The following is a 12,943-nucleotide window of genomic DNA, read 5'->3' as shown; positions in this document are numbered from 1 at the left end:
AGGGAAGTCCTGAAATTGATTTTTGATGCACCCTATTTCAGATATGTTAAAATGTGAAAAACAGTATGTATCCAAGAATTGATAAAATTCAGTTATTTTTTAACCTCCGTTTTAAATTTAATACGTAACAGGCATTTTTCTCTACCATTAAATGTTCTTCTACAAGACTTTTTTTTTTTTTTTTGCGGTATGCGGGCCTCTCACTGTTGTGGCCTCTCCCGTTGCGGAGCACAGGCTCCGGACGTGCAGGCTCAGTGGCCATGGCTCACGGGCCCAGCTGCTCCGCGGCATGTGGGATCTTCCCGGACTGGGACACGAACCCGTGTCCCCTGCATTGGCAGGCGGACTCTCAACCACTGTGCCACCAGGGAAGCCCTACAAGACTTTTTTTTAATAGCTGCCTAATAGTTGTCTAAAAAGAGACAGCAGGAACTTCCCTGGTGGTCCAGTGGGTAAGACTCCGAGCTCCCAATGCAGGGGACTAGGGTTCGATCCCTGGTCGGGGAACTAGATCCCGCATACATGCTGCAACTAAGAGTTCGCATGCTGCAACTAAGAGTTTGCATGCTGCAACTAAGAAGCCCGTGTGCCGCACCTAAGACCCAGCGCAGCCAAAATAAATGAAGAAAAAAAAAAAGGAAACAACAGGCCCCAAATGGATTTGAAACTGTGCAACTCAGACTGGGACTTAAACCCACCGTCTTTTAATTGAGATCACACACCTGGTCTCAGGACTTAATGAAGCTCAGTTTCTTGATGTCTTATGGCAGAAAGAATTCAGTGAGAGACAAAGTGATACATAAGAAGTGGATTTATTTAGGGAGAAACACACTCCACAGACAGAGTGTGGGCCATCTCAGAAGGTGAGAGGCCCCAAAATATGGCGTGGGTAATTTCATAGGCTAATGAGTGGGAGGATTATTCCAACTATTTTGGGGGGGGGGCTGGGGGAAAGGGCGAGGATTTCTAGGAATTGGGCCACCACCCACTTTTTGGCCTTTTATGGTTAGCTCTGACCTGTGCTGGTGGTGGTGGATGTGTTATTTAGCTAATGTATTACAATGAGCATATAATGAGGCCCAAGGTCTACCGGAAGTTAGATCTTCTGCCGTCTTGGATCTAGTTAGTTCTAACCAGTTTTCGTCATGTCTTATGGCTATGTCATTCTTTTAAAGGTGCCCTGTCGCCTTCCCTTCTGTTTCAGATTCACTTGTGCTGAACCCCACATCAGCAAATCAAGACTTAATACCTAACCTATAACACAACATTGTAAATCAACTGTACTTTAAATAAATAAATAAATAAATATTGGCAGTTTCAGCCTCTCCCAGGAATGTGATCTTTAGTCAGCCAATGTGGAGTTACCTGGTCAGCACTGGTGAGGTAATCTGCCTGAAGGACCTGAAACAGGAGGAAAGGAGGCAGGGCACAAGGTTTGAAAGAATGACATAGCCTGAGGACATGACATAAACTGACTAGAACCAAATGGATCCAAGATGGCGGATAAGTTGACTTTTTCCACTAGACCTTTTTAAAAATAAATAATTAATTAATTAATTTTTGGCTGTGTTGGGTCTTCGTTGATGCACGAGGGCTTTCTTTAGTTGGGGTGGGCAGGGGCTACTCCTTGTTGCCGTGCGCAGGCTGCTCACTGTGGTGGCTTCTCTTATTGCGGAGCACAGGCTCTAGGCTCACGGGCTTCAGTAGTTGTGGCACATGGGCTCAGTAGTTGTGGCTCGCGGGCTCTAGAGCGCAGCCTCAGTAGCTGTGGTGCACAGGCTTAGTTGCTCTGCGGCATGTGGGATCTTCCCATACCAGGGCTCAAACCCTTGTCCCCTGCTTTGGCAGGTGGACTCTTAACCACTGCGCCACCAGGGAAGTCCCTCCACTAGAACTTGAGCCTCAGTATCAGCAAGCTCACATCAGCAAGCTAAATGACACACCTACAGGCGCCATGACAGTTCCAAGACCGACCATAAGTATCAAAAAGTGGGCAGTGGCCCAATTCCTGGAAATCCTGGCCCTTTCCTAAAATAGCTGGAATCCTCCTCCCACTCATTAGCTTATGAAATTACCCACTCCAGTAAAAACTGACAACCCCATACCCTGGTGCCTTTCTCACCTTCTGAGATGGCTGGCCCAGACTCTGTCTGTGGAGTGTGTTTCTCTCTAAATAAATCCACTTCTTACCTATCACTTTGTCTGTCACTGAATTCTCTCTGTGATGAGACATCAAGAACCTGAGCTTCATTAAGTCCTGAAACCAGGTGTGTGATTTCAGTTGGAAGACTGTGGGTTTTGGCTGCGTTTGAGTCCCAGCCGTTTGGGTTCAAATCTCAATCAGGGTTTTGGCCGGGTTCAAGTCCCGGCCACGTGGGTTCAAGTCCCAGACAGAGGTGCACGGTTTCAGCCCCAGTCTTTCCCAAAAGGAAGGTGACCTTGCCTGAAACAATCCACTCTTAGCTAGAGTAACTTCCTTGCCCCGCCTCCTTTTGCCTGTAAAAGTCTTCCCTTTGTACAGCTCCTCGGAGCTCCTTTGTTTGCCAGATGGGAGGCTACCCAAGTCATGAATTGTTGAATAAAGACAAATCTTCAAATTTACTCAGTTGAATTTTGCTTTTTAACATACTCATCATATGCCTCTCCCTGGAGCAGGGGCTCTGGAATCAGACAGGCCTTGGTTAATATCTTGTCTTCATCTCTTACAAGCTGTGTAACTTTTAACAAGTTATTTAAAGACTCTGGGCTTTAGCTTTCATGGGAGGTGCCCAGGTTTTGAACTGAGTTGGTTTCATAGTTGAATCTCAATTCCTAATTAATAATTGACTTAGAAGCACTACATCAACTGAAACAGTGGATCAATTAACTCTAGAACAGTCTTATTTATTCATTAAAGTCTCCTAAAGACCTGGGATAGGCCACATCCTGTGAGCCCACAGTTTTATTGGATGTGACTAAGAAAAATAAAATGACATCAAAATGGATGCCCTTTGGTAGTTGAAAACTAAAGTCAGGGTTGGTGCCATGAAGAAGTGGCAATTGAACCACTTAATCACATTTCTTTATCAGATTATCAGATTATTCTTTATTTGTAGTGGTTATGAGAGGATTCTGCCTTGTTTTTCCTGGTTGCCTTGGGAGAGAGTTGCTTACTTTCTCTGTGGCTCACTTTATCATCTGTAATTGGTAGAGTAAAAGTTTAATACCAGCCTCATGGTGATGTTTGTTGTGAGGGTGAGCTGAGGGAGGATGAGACAAGTATTAAGTGATGAGTAATGGCCACCATTATTCACACCCTTGGTGGGGTATAGACCAGTGAGATTTGGGAGCTCACTCCAAAACTATAGTGTGGAAACTCAAAAGGCTGGAGTGGCCCTCGGGCCCTGTTTATGTGGAGCTGATGGAGACTGCCGAAACTCATAAGAAGTGGCTAGGGACTTCCCTGGTGGCGCAGTGATTGAGAATCCGCCTGCCAATGCAGGAGACATGGGTTTGATCCCTGGTTCCCGAGGATCCCACAGGCCGCGGAGCAGCTGAGCCCGTGTGCCACAACTACTGAGCCCACGTGCCGCAACTACTGAAGCCCATGTGCTGCAACTACTGAAGCCCACGCGCTGCAACTACTGAAGCCCACAAGCTCTAGGGCCCGCGTGCCATGACTACTGAGCCCGCGTGCCTAGAGCCGGTGCTCCGCAACAAGAGAAGCCACTGCAATGAGAAGCCCAGGCACCGCAATGGAGAGTAGCCCCCACTCTCCGCAACTAGAGAGAAGACCAGATGCAGCCAAAAAAAAAAAAAAAGAAGTGGCTAAAGAGAAAATTTCAATGGGAGTTCCCTGGTGGCCTAATGGTTAGGATTCCAAGCTTTCACTGCTGTGTCCGGGGTTCAATCCCTGGTCTGGGAACTGGGATCCCACAAGCCACGTGGCCAAAAAATAAAAAAAATTTCAGACATCAGTTTATGCAGGGAGGTGCTGGTAAATGTTTTTTATTTGTTTTTAGTGGTACGCGGGCCTCTCACTGTTGTGGCCTCTCCCATTGTGGAGCACAGGCTCCGGACGCGCAGGCTCAGCAGCCATGGCTCACGGGCCCAGCCGCTCCATGGCATGTGGGATCTTCCCAGACCGGGGCACGAACCCGTGTCCCCTGCATCGGCAGGCGGACTCTCAACCACTGCGCCACCAGGGAAGCCCAACTGGTAAATGTTTTTAACAACCAGGGATGTGTGTGTGTGTGTGTGTGTGTGTGTGTGTGTGTGTGTGTGTGTGTGTGTGTGTGTGTGTGTGTGTGTGTGTGTGTTGATTTATAGCATTTCTGTGGTGTAGATACTTCCACCATGGCCAACGTCTAACTACCAACATAATGCCACTGAACACAGAGTTGCATAGTATTTCTACCAGATAGATACAATAACTGTAAATATCCTCAAGAGAAGAAATACTACAGTAAAAAGGAAGTGATGAGTTTTGAGTCTTTTAATATGTTTTATTTAATTGTAAGTTTACATAACTTAATTTTTAAAAGTGGCTATGTTTAATAACTGGCTGACAAAATTCCTGAAAGTTTAACGATTGGTTCTCATGAGCCTGTATAAGCTGGCTGCAGCCACCACTGAATTAGCCCACGTGTCCTCATTTGGATCCTGTTATCTTGGACAAATAGCATTCGTGTTTAAGTTCAGGACCTGGCAACTGGACAAGTGCTAAGGGCAGGTTCAACGTACTTCTTAAGGACCGGTACTCGTTCCCCTGGTAACAGTGTCCCTTCCCCCAGGACACAGCCCAAAAGGTGACCTTTTACTTCCCTGGCTCTAAACTGTTTATCATTCTGACCCACCAGCACCTCCCCCAACTTCAGGGCAGACTGTCTCAGGAATGCCTGGGACATGCACGTAGGGCATCATGGCCGGCCACCTGCTGAACCCACGTCAGGTGCTTACAAGGTCAGCCAGATGGCCAGAAGGAGAGCAGAAGGCCTGAGAAGGAGCTGCCGGCTCCTGGGCTCTCAGCCCTATGGCATCTGCGCTGTTGGGCTAGGAATGCCCTTGGCAAATATACCCCATTGGTCCACTGCCCTCCTATGTTTCAAAACCTGGATCCAAACTACCATTTCTCAGTTTAACCTCACTTCTCCCCATTGCTTCTCTACCCCTGCAAATAACAGAGCAATAATGTTGACAAGTACGGGCACTGGGTGCTTGTTCTAGAATTATCCCCCTTAAGCGTCATAACAATCCTATGAAGTAGGTACTATTCTTATCCCAGTTCTGTGAATGAGAAATCCAAGACTTGGGGTGGTGTGCTCATTTGCCCACAGTCATAGGGGAAGGACCTGGTGTTTTTCCTTTCTCCCTCAACTGTCTTCCTTCACGTGGTAGCCTCAGTTCATACATGCTTATTTTGCATTCTTCAACATGTTGCTTCCTCCTAAATGTTCTCAGCCTAGGGACGGTGGTGGAAGCCATGGGTCTGAAAAGATTGCTCAAGGAGAGAGTGCGCTGTGAGGATGGAGAAGAGGAGGGGAGGAGGGAGCGGTGATGAGACCCTGATGGGCATCTACACCCGAGGGCCCCTGAGGAAGAGGAGACCCAGAAGGGCTGTCACAGAAAATGTGAGATAGCCAGGGGATGGACCGCAGTGCGGAAGTTACAGAGTGGATGAGGAAAGGAGCACCGAGAGGTGTCCCCTGGATTTTGCCGTCCAGAGACATCCGTGACCTTGGCAGGGGCCGTTCCTCCATTGCTCTGCTGGATGGTGAGGAGGCTGCAGCAGGGAAAGCAGGAACTCAGCAGGTGGGTTGAGGAAAGGCTGGGAGCTAGTAAAGTGGGTCAGCCGGTGTAGACCTCTCTTTCAAGATGAAGGAAGCAGCCTGCGCGCTGCGTCGACCTGGTGCCTCGGCTTCCGCGCCGGGATACCGGGCTCGGGTTCCCTGGTGGGATGGTGTCGCGGTGCCAGGTGACGGCCTGGAAGACGAGCTGGTTTCTACAGGCACCCGTGATCTTTGCCCTTACTTCTCAGATTGTTCGTTTCTAAGAAGACAAGTTTTCAATTTAAAAAGGAGGAGGGAGCCGTGATGGTTGCTGCCTGGTGGCCTCTTTTTCCTCTGACGAGTGGGAGGCAGAGAGCGAGGGGGTGAATAGTCGGGAGCACTAAGGAGGGTGGTGGAGTTTATGACAACCAGTTTGGGAGAATTGGAGAAGGAGGTTGGCAAGAGGTGAGCTGAAGTAGGAAGTAACACATGTGCAGGGGGACAGTCCCCACAGGAGTCCTTGCCCAGCACCACAGACAGGCTTCTTTGTGAATGCTGGTGTGTCTAGCCCTTAAGCTCATTAAGTTCATTCCCCATCGACTTGCTTACTGCTTTGGCCACCAGGAGGGGACAGTCTCTCCCGATACTAAGGACAGTTCACTGTGACTCCCAGTAAGAACGTCATGAGGGTGTTTCTGGATTTCTTTCCAGAAAGTTTACAAGGAGAAGCCAGTTGTCTGTAACCTGGAAAAGGGCTCTCACCAGACATGGAATCAGCCAGCGCCTTGTTCTTGGACTCCCAGCCTCCAGAACTGTAAGAAGTAAACGTTATCTGTTTCAGCCGCCAGTCTGGGGTAATTTGTTACAGCAGCCTGAGCTGACTGGGACAACATGCATAGTAACCCCATGCGCAGAATGAAGAAGTGAGTCGTTTTGCCCAGAACAGAGCAGGACTTCCAGCTCCAGATCAGTGAATTTTCCACCGTGTCACGGGAGGTACTGCAAGGTGCCGTGTTCTCCCAAAGTCTCCCCTCACTTAATTAAATAGAAAATATGTCCTTGGAACTGGCCTCCCTGGACTCAGCATAGATATAGGAATTCATCAGAAGCATTAGCCCTTTTCCTTTGAACCAGATTTACCTCTTCAGTCATTTAAACCTGAGTTTCATTAGGAGATAATTAGGTTTCCTCTCTGATCAATTGGTGGTGGTTACACAGAAGGCCCACCTGGAAAAGTTCTGTGATCAATTAGCCAGGTCTGCCGGGGGCAAGTCAGAGGGAGAGTTAAGACCTGTGCACTAAATATATGCCCAAGATGGTAAGAAGTGGAATCAGTGATAGACATTAGGATTACCTTTGCAAAAATCTCAGAAAGGAAAGAGATGAAAGATTCTACGGAAGTCTAAGTTTTTCAGTCTCCTGGGTGAATGGTTGAGGGTGGTATGCTTGCCGATTGAGAAAGTTTATGTCTATTTGGGGGAGTCAAGGCAAGGGTGTCCAGAAGGGAGAAGCACAAACAACAGCTCTTGGAGTTTGGACACCCCCATCCCCTCCCCCATACCACTCCCACTCTGCCCCCCACCCCAACCTTGAATTCAGGGTACAGTGAGCAGGGCAGTTACCAAGATTCCTGGGCAAAGTTTCCTCTTGGCACCCAGACCTGAAGAGATCAGAGAGGCCAAGGGTGTGTTGAAATAGCCTGACAGGATGAATGCTGAGTTTGTCTTCCTGGCAGTGGCAGGCACAGGATGTACCAAATACAGCCTGGTCCTTTGCTCTAGATACAGATGAATCTAGATTTTGTGGGGCCTGAAGCTTACACAGTTGGGTTGGCTGGGCAGGGGATTCTTTTTAAGAAAATAATACAAAATTAGGTAGACCCCCTTGGAAGGGGCCTATGTGAGTGAGGGATCCTGAAGCTTAAGCTTCAGAAAGGGGTATGTGTGGAGAAGAAAATAAAATAGTATGAGGAGATAAAGCATAAGGAAGGGGAGGCTACTCTGGACTGAAGTAGTCAGGAGAGGTTGACTTCTGAGCCTCAAACCAAATGACAAGGATCTGTGCGAAGAGCATTCTGATCAGAAGGAACAGCAAGTGCAAAGGCCCTGAGGCTGAAACGGTCTTGGAATGCTGGGACCAGGAGAAGATCAGTGTGTCTGGCGTATGGTGAGCTAGGGGAGAGGGATGGGTGGTGAGCTCAGAGGAACAGGCAGGGACTGGTTCACATTGGGCCTTGAAGGCCTGGTAAGGACACCATTATTCCAGGATTGGTGGGAGGCTATTGAAAGCTTTTTTTTTTTCTTCAATATTTATTTATTTGGCTGTGCCGGGTCTTAGTTGTGGCATGCAGGATCTTCATCGCAGCATGCGGAATCTAGTTCCCTGACCAGGGATTGAACCCGGGCCCCCTGCATTGGGAGCACGGAGTCTTAACCACTGGACCACCAGGGAAGTCCCTATTGAAAGCTTTTAAGTGAGGCTAAATATAAAAAGAGCATTCTGGTGGTGTGTGGATAATGGCTTGCAGAAAATTCTAAAGAGGGTAGCCAGTGGAAGGTGGAGGTGTGTCAGCAGGACCTGGTCCTTCCAGGTCTGACAGTCGGGGGGGACAGCCACTGGGACAGAGGGGTGGTTCCTCCAGTTTCCTCTGAGGCTCCCTCTGACGAGCCTCTCCCAATTACTGTCACTCACATTGACCCCACAGAGCAGTTTGGGAACAAAAGGGCTGCTCTGTATCTGCACTGCTGGACTTCATGGTCTGGACAGCTTCTGAAGTCCTGGGTCGAACCCATGGGATAGAGACAACCTCAAGGTACCCTTAGCAACCTCCAGGGACCTCAGCAGTGAGCACCCTTGTTTCCAGAACATCTGACAGCCACGTTTGGGGTGGAAGGGAAGGACGCCCCCTGAGCACCCCGCTGCGGTCTGGCTGGGACAGCGGTGGCCATATGCCCTCTCCTCCGCCTCCAGAAGGCTGATCTCCGTGGGAATCTCTGAGGTGCTCCAACCGTAGAAACATGCCACACAGGGGAAGAGGAAGAAGGAATTGTATTGCTGCAGGTGGCTAATGAATAGGTCTGCCCTGGGGCCAGGAGGGAAGGAAATGTGGGGTGGGAAGAGAATCTTCAAGCCAGGGAAGGAGGGGGGCCGTGGGGGCCTGCGGAGCTGAGCATCAGTGAGTATGGTGTGTGCTTGGGAAGCCTTGGCCTCTCGCAGGTTCCTCCCCTCCCCCACTGAATCTGCAGAGACTAAGGGCCTCCCTGGACAAGGCCAGGACAACATCTTTGCATGCCCTGGAATCTAAGACAAGAAACCAGTGACTTCCCTGGTGGTCCAGTGGTTAAGACTCCGCACTTCCACTGCAGGGGGGCATGGGTTCGATCCCTGGTCAGGGAACTAGGATCACGGATGCCCAGCGGCACAGCCAAAAATAAATAAATAAAATAAAATATTTTTTAAAAATGTTATCTTAAAAAAAAAAGACAAGAAGACAATCAATATGGTAGCCTAACTGTTTGGGACTTGGGAATGGGAAGACCCAGGAGGTGAAGAGCTGGTCTCCCGGTGGAGTCTGCTGCTGGAGTGGATTTGGGTTTGATCACCGAGTTTGAGATATCCAAACAAAGGGCTTGGGGCCAGGTCAGAGTGATTCTTAGGGGACCAAGAGGAAAGTGTTTGCCCACAGTTCAAGTAATGAGAGGAGATACAGAGACAGAGAGAGGGAGAGAGGGAGTTAAACTGTAAAAGAGAAGGTAGAAAAACACCTTGATAAACTTGAGAAAATGGTTAATTGGTCATGGGATCCCAGCAGACCTCTCTGAAATGGAACAATAGTTCGGGTGTTGCTGGGGATTCCCAGAAAAAAACCAACCAACCAACCATCAAACAAAGAAACAGTGGAAATAAAGATGCAGACGTGAAGAATGGACTTGAGGACATGGGGCGGGGGAAGGGTAGGTAAGTTGGGATGAAGTGAGAGAGTGGCATGGACTTATATACACTACCAATGTAAAATAGATAGCTAGTGGGAAGCAACCGCATAGCACAGGGAGATCAGAACGGTGCTTGGTGACCACCTAGAGGGGTGGGGTAGGGAGGGTGGGAGGGAGAGGCAAGAGGGAGGAGATATGGGGATATATGTATACGTATAGCTGATTCACTTTGTTATACAGCAGAAACTAACACACCATCGTAAAGCAGTTATACTCCAATAAAGATGTTAAGGGCTTCCCTGGTGGCGCAGTGGTTGAGAGTCCGCCTGCCGATGCAGGGGACACGGGTTTGTGCCCCGGTTCGGGAGGATCCCACATGCCGCGGAGCGGCTGGGCCCGTGAGCCATGGCTGCTGAGCCTGCGCGTCCAGAGCCTGTGCTCCACAACAGGAGAGGCACAACAGTGAGAGGCCCGCGTACCGCAAAAAAAAAAAAAAAAAAACCTACAACTCAACAACAGAAAAACAAACATCTGATTAAAAAATGGGCAAAGGTGGGACTTTCCTGGTGGCACAGTGGTTAAGAATCCACCTCCCAATGTAGGGGACATGGGTTTGATCCCTGGTCCGGGAAGATCCCACATGCCGTGGAGCAACTAAGCCCATATGCCATAACTACTGTGCCTGTGCTCTAGAGCCCGCAAGCCACAACTACTGAACCCACATGCCAAAACTACTGAAGCCTATGCACCACAGCTACTGAAGCCCTCGCACCTAGAGCCCGTGCTCCACAACAGGAGAAGCCACCACAATGAGAAGCCCAAGCACCGCAATGAAGAGTATCCCCGTGCTCACCACAACTAAAGAAAGCCCACGAGCAGCAACAAAGACCCAACGTAGCCAAAAATAAATGAATTAATTATTTTTTTTTAAAAAGGTTTCAACCACAAAAGAAAGGGGTGGGGGCGCAAACGACTTGAATAGACATTTTTCCAAAGGTAGTATGTAAAAGGCCAGTAAGCACATTAAAAAGTTGATCAACATCTCTAATCACTCGGAAAATACAAATTAATACCACTTAACACACATTAGGATGGCTACTATTAAAAAAAGAAGAAAAAAAAATGTGGGTTTGGATGTAGAGAAATTGGAACTCTTTTTTTTCTTCTTTTGGGTGCACCGCATGGCTTGCAGGATCTTAGCTCCTGACCAGGGATGAACCTGGGCCACAGCAGTGAAAGCGCCAAGCCCTAACCACTGGACTGCCAGGGAATTCCCAGAACTCTTTTTTGTTTATTGAGGTATTAGTTGATGTACAGTATTATATAAGTTTCAGGTGTACAACAGTGATTCACAATTTTTAAAGGCTATATTCCATTTATAGTTATTTCAGAATATTGGCCATAGTCTTGTAGCTTATTTATTTTATACATAGTAGTTTGTGCCTCTTAATTCTCTACCCCTATCTTGCCCCCCACTTCCCATTGGTAAGCACTAGATTATTCTCTATATCTGTGAGTCTGTTTCTTTTTGTTATATTCACTAGTTTGTTTAATTTTTTAGATTACACATATAAATGATATCATATAGTATTTGTCTTTCTCTGACTTATTTCACTTAGCGTAATATCCTATAGGTCCACCCATGTTGTTGCAAATGGCAAATTCTCATTCTTTATGGCTGAGTAATATTCCATCATATATATATACTACATCTTCTTTCCATTCATCTGTTGATGGACACCTGGGTTGCTTCCATATCTTGGCAATTGTAAATAGTGCTGCCATGAACATTGGGGTGCATGTACTTTTTCAAATTAGTGTTTTCATTTTTTAGGATATATACCTAGGAATGGAATTGCTGGGTCATATGGTAGTTCTGTTTTTAGTTTTTCGAGAAACCTTCATACTGTTTTCCACAGTGACTATACCAATTTACATTCCCACCAACAGCATATGAGGATTCTCTTTTCTCCACATCCTGATATGGAGATACCATTCTAACAGGTGTGAGGTGATATCTCATTGTGGTTTTAATTTGCGTTTCTCTAATGATTAACGATGCTGAACATCTTTTCATGTGCGTGTTGATCATCTGTATGTCTTCTTTGGAAAAATGTCTATTCAGGTCTTCCACCCGTTTTTCAATCAGGTTGTTTTTTTTTTATGTTGAGTTGTATGAGTTGTTTATATATTTTTGATATTAATCCTTATCAGTCATATCATTTGCAAATATTTTCTCCCATTCTATAGGTTGTCTTTTCAGAAATTGGAACTTTTATGCACTGTTGGTGAGAATGTAAAATGGTACAGGCACTGTTGAAAATAGCATGGCAGTTCCTCAAAAAATAAAAATAGAATTACCATATGACCCAGCAATTCTGCTTCTAGATGGATACCTAAAAGAATTGAAAGCAGTGTTTGAAAGAGATATTTATATACCCATGTTCATGGCAGCATTAATCACAACAGCCAAAAGATGGAAGCAACCCAAGTGTCTACTAATGGGTGAATGGATAAACAAAATGTGGTTATACATACAAGGGAATGTTTTTCAGCCTTTTTTTTTTTTTTTTTTGGTATGCGGGCCTCTCAGTGTTGTGGCCTCCCCCGTTGCGGAGCACAGGCTCCGGACGCGCAGGCTCAGCGGTCATGGCTCACGGGCCCAGCCGCTCTGCGGCATGTGGGATCTTCCCGGACCGGGGCAAGAACCCGTGTCCCCTGCATCGGCAGGCGGACTCTCAACCACTGCACCACCAGGGAAGCCCTATTCAGCCTTAAAAAGAAAGAAAATTCTGACACATGCTACAACATGGATTAACCTTGAGGACATTATGCTAAGTGAAATAAGCCATAATACAGTATGTTTCCACTTATATGGGGTACCTAGCGTAGTCAAATTCATAGACAGGAAATGGAATGGCAGTTGCGGGGGCTGGGGGAATGGAAAGTTATTGTTTAATGGGTACAGAGTTTTGGTTTGGGAAGATGAAAAGAATTCTGGAGATGGATGGTGGTGATGGTTACAAAACAAGGAGGATGTACACCTAGAAATGGTTAAGATGGTAAATTTTATGTTATGTGTATTTTACCACAATTTTTTTAAAAAGTCCCTTCCCACTGCCATTCTGTCCCTGCCACTGGGAATTTCTCACTAGACACATAACTCCTAGGCTGAGGCTCCTGCTATTGTGTTCTGGCCCCTTTTCATTTTCCTGACCTTCTCCCCTGTCTTCTCTCTTTTGGGGGTCCCTTTCCCCAAGTTCT

General features: G+C 47.1%; 1 protein-coding gene across 5 annotated transcripts in view; it reads left to right on the top strand.

Annotated features, from left to right (window-relative positions):
- The window catches only part of SEMA4B (semaphorin 4B), a 94,689-nt gene that overhangs the window by 16,744 nt on the left and 65,002 nt on the right, over positions 1-12,943 (top strand). Inside the window, exons 1-2 of one of the 5 annotated variants that reach the window (XM_079912431.1) lie at positions 4,051-4,197; positions 6,459-6,561. The exons of 3 other annotated variants lie outside the window; for them this stretch is intronic. The gene's annotated coding sequence lies outside the window, so the exon portion shown is untranslated. Of the gene's footprint in view, positions 1-4,050; positions 4,198-5,529; positions 5,791-6,458; positions 6,562-12,943 lie in introns of those variants that run through there. One more of the 5 variants, XM_079912432.1, reaches the window with a different exon arrangement.

The sequence above is a fragment of the Stenella coeruleoalba genome, assembly GCF_951394435.1.
Source record: "Stenella coeruleoalba genome assembly, chromosome: 2".
NCBI classification, from domain to species: Eukaryota; Metazoa; Chordata; class Mammalia; order Artiodactyla; family Delphinidae; genus Stenella; species Stenella coeruleoalba.
The sequence above is the reverse complement of the archived record's forward strand: the minus strand, read 5'-3'. Positions and strand labels throughout refer to the sequence as shown.